The sequence below is a fragment of the Triticum dicoccoides genome, chromosome 4A (genome assembly GCF_002162155.2).
Source record: "Triticum dicoccoides isolate Atlit2015 ecotype Zavitan chromosome 4A, WEW_v2.0, whole genome shotgun sequence".
Taxonomy (NCBI): Eukaryota; Viridiplantae; Streptophyta; class Magnoliopsida; order Poales; family Poaceae; genus Triticum; species Triticum dicoccoides.
This window is the reverse complement of record NC_041386.1, coordinates 549340620-549345005: the sequence shown is the minus strand read 5'-3', so window position 1 is coordinate 549345005 and position 4386 is coordinate 549340620.

Below are 4386 nucleotides of genomic sequence, written 5' to 3'. Positions count from 1 at the left end.
TCGTGTCACTGCGCGTTCGTAAATACTTCTTCGCCATTGGAGAATGTGTCGAAGAAGAACCCACATCGGACATCTACAAACAAACAGGACATATACTTAATTCGTATACAAAATTCAAAATTTTGGCACGACCTTTCTAAAAATATGACATATTGGTTGCCAGAAATTTGACGAAATGGAATTTAATCAATGTATCAACAAAACATTGGCAACCCTATACATCCCCTGCCAAAAAATCATCACCTAGAATACAAGATTTCAACCACATTTCCTCCAAATTTCCACAAAAATTCGATAACACTTGTAACAAATTTGTCTATGAATAGTTAAATTCTCGTGATTTCAGCCACATTCCCTCAAATCCATGTCGAAAAAACTCACAATATTACAAATACAACTAATTTATGCTAAAATATAGATGTGTACCAATTGTAACAAATATGTCTATGAACTTCAACAAAATGGAGAGATCTCGCGGTCTCCACGCCCAAGATGCCGGAGGCGAGGTCGAGGTAGTTGCCGCCGGCTGGGGAGGGGACAAGGGCCGAGCGAGCAGTGGGGGATGGAGGGGGCGGGGGCTCAATGAGCAGTGGGGGAGGGGTGCGAGGGCGGTAGGACAAGCGGCGGTGGCGTTCAAGGAGGTTGTCGGGGGCGTCGACGGCAGATGATGCGGCGGCGATAGGCTACGAGGGTGGCGGTGGCGGCACGAGAGAAGTGGAGTGTGTGGGTTAGCGCGAAATGAAATTTTCCCCAAATCTGCTAAGCGAATGGTGGAAAATAGCTACGGCGTTGGTGATGTCTGATACGTCTCCGTTGTATCTACTTTTCCAAACTCCTTTATCCTTGTTTTGCACTCTAATTTGCATGATTTGAATGGAACTAACCCGGACTGACGTTGTTTTCAGCAGATTTGCCATGGTATTATTTTTGTGCAGAAATAAAAGTTCATGGATTCACTTGAAAATTTACGGAGAATATTTTGGAATTAATAAAAAATATTGGCGAAAGAATCAACCAGAGGGGACCCACCATGTGTCCACAAGGGTGGAGGGCGCCCCCTGCGTTGTGGGTCCCCTGGACCTCCTCCGACCCAATCTCCAACTCTATATATTCACGTTCGGGGAGAAAAAAAAATCAAGGAGAAGAGTTCATCGCGTTTCACGATATGGAGCCGCTGCCACCTCTTATTCTTCCTCGGGAGGGCGGATCTAGAGTCTGTTTTGGGCTCCGGAGAAGGGAAATCGACGCCGTCATCATCATCAACCATGCTCCATCACTAATTTCATGATGCTCACCGCCGTGCGTGAGTAATTCCATCGTAGGCTTGCTAGACGGTGATGGGTTCGATCAGATTTATCATGTGATCGAGTTAGTTTTGTTAGGGTTTGATCCCTAGTATCCACTGTGTTCTGAGATTGATGGTGCTATGACTTTGCTATGCTTAATGCTTGTCACTAGCGCCCGAGTGCCACGATTTCAGATCTGAACCTATTATATTTTCATGAATACATTTGTGTTCTTGATCCTATCTCGCTAGTTGTAGACACCTATTATGATCTATGATCCGCATACCCCAAGGTGACAATAATTGGGATTCTTTCCAGTGATTACTGTAGTTTGAGGAGTTCATGTATTCGCTAACTGCTAATGCTTTGTTCCGATTCTCTGTTAAAAGGAGGCCTTAATACCCCTTTTCCATTAGGACCCTGCTGCCACGGGAGGGTAGGACAAAATATGTCATGCAAGTTCTTTTCCATAAGCATGTATGACTATATACGGAATGCATGCCTAGATTATATTGATGAATTTGAGCTAGTTCTGTATCACCCTATGTTATAACTGTTGCATGACGAATGCCATCCGACATAATTATCCATCACTAATCCATTTCCTACGAGCTTTTCACATATTGATCTTTGCTACGTTACTTTGTTGTTGCCACTGTTACAATTGCTACAAAACTGCTACTGCTACTTTTGCCACCGTTACCGTTACTTCCATACTACTTTGCTACTAAAATTGTTGCTGGAGATATTAAGTATTTTCATGTGTGGTTGAATTGACATCTCAGCTGCTAATACTCGAGAATATTCTTTGGCTCCCCTTGTGTCAAATCAATAAATTTGGGTTGAATACTCTACCCTTGAAAACTGTTGTGATCCCCTATACTTGTGGGTTATCAAGACATTTTTCTAGCGCCAGTGTCGGGGAGCATAGCTCTATTCTCTGACTCACTTGGGATTTATATCTCTTGGTCATTATGAAGAATCTAAAAGATCCAAAAACCAAGATGTATCCTTCCCCTTTCTACAAATCTTAAAGTCCCACATATCTATATACATGAAAGATTCTAATCTAATCAAACAAGGGTTCCACAAATCTTCAAAATAAGATAGATTTGATGGATAGAAAGAAGGGGATCAGAGGAGAGTACCTTCTAGGATGGATTGGTGACGAAATCCACTGACCAAATCGTCAGATGTGAAGGATTTGGAAGAGAGGATTAAGAGGGGGAGAGGATGAAGCCGCCGCTGCTTCTGTAACTGAACGTATGGGGTTGAGGGGAGGGCGAGAAGGCGGCTGCCTCTAAGTCACAATGCAACGCCTATGGGCTAGGCGCTGCACTATACATGTGTGGCGCCTAGCTCTAAGGCGTTGCACTGCTCGGTGTGGGCCCCGGGGGTGCCATGTTGGCCAGGTGTGCAACGCCTGCGAGTTAGGCGATGCATCATAGGGTGTGATGCCTGCGTGTCGGGCGCCACTCAAAACGGTCAGCTGAGTGAATTTTTTTTGAACCAGTTCAGTTTGTGAAATGTTTTCTTCCACATGTCAATATTGTCAAATTTGCCTCATCCTTGCCCGTGTGTGCGCCCTCGGCCACCCCCATATTCGTGCTCATGGACCACTCCAACATGGATTTGCAAGGGTGGACCATCCCAAACGACTTCATAGAGGACATGGAAACCACCTTTGACTCTTCGCAGCTCTGACAGACATGGGTGGCAAGCTCTGGTGGCGGATGTGGACACCAACTATTCAAGGATACCCCCCTTCAATATTTATTGTTGAATGTGTCATGAACTATGGTGAAAATATTGGGAAAATGGGATGGCCAAATGGGGAGGCTAGACCCTCTGCTGCTACGTACATGTCCATACATATCCGTGGACAAATTTGGTAGGGGCAAAATTGAACCAAATGGACTACAAATGGGTCATCCATCATTTTATTCCAGGGTTGAGTAATGGACACTAAATTTTGAAGGATGAGCTGCCAAGTGCCAACCTGGCCGTATTTACTACTCACTCTATATGGAGGATTTTTTTAGCAATTAATAGTAGATGATACGGCTCCAGCTCGGTGCAATTACTTGTTACTAAAAATATATCATATTGGTTGGATATATATAAGCAAGTATATGGTTGTTAGCCATACGCAAACAACCCTTGCATACGAAGACGACTCATATCAGAAAGGAGAAAGCTTTACCATGGAGAGAAGCAAGGTGGTTATGCTCGTGATGGTTATGATTTTGTGCCTCGTAATACTTCCTCGGGGTGAGTAAACAACAACAACTGTAGTTGAACTTCTCGTAAAGATATTGGTTATATAATTTTTGGGCAATCTCATTGAGAACCATTACTATAAGTTATTATGTGAAATTATACATTATTTTTTGTAATACCTTGTTGAATGAGAACACACTTATTTGGATATGCAGCTCGAGCAACTAATTAGGTGGATACTAGCAAGATCGCGATATGCCTATGCCAAGAGAATACTCCACCTTGCCCAAATAATTTGTGCTTCTGTTGTGTACTTGAGCAAGAACTTTGCTTTAGGTCCAGGAAAGAATGCATATGTGGTTCTGCTTGCAGCGGACACCCTCCTTTAGATGCAACCTACCCTCATCCCCTCTCTTTGACTTAAAACAACGTTCCAGATTGTTGTGATGAGAAGTATTCTAATGAATATCTTGGAATAAAAAAAGTTGTAATCATGGTTATGTTTTCCAAATTATAGCCGGGGCTATATATGCCATGAACTACAGGGAGAAAGGACTTGGGGCAATACAAGGCTAAATATTGTATTTTTTAGAAGATAAGATATCATTTTTATTCTTGCGTAATGTATGCATTTAGTTCTTTATTCTTATCATCATCCCACTCAACTCGTGCTTAAACCAAACATGAGCTTTGACTGGATTTCTCTTTTCCTGTGAATTCAATACAAGGGTGCCTGGTTTCATTTGAAGCACTATTTAGACTTAGTGTAAACATAACATCACAAAAACAAAATTCCCTACAAGCAAGAGCTCCTTTGAAAACCATGCATGTTTTCTATGTTCTACCTAATGTATTAATCTAGGAAACCATCAAAAGAATA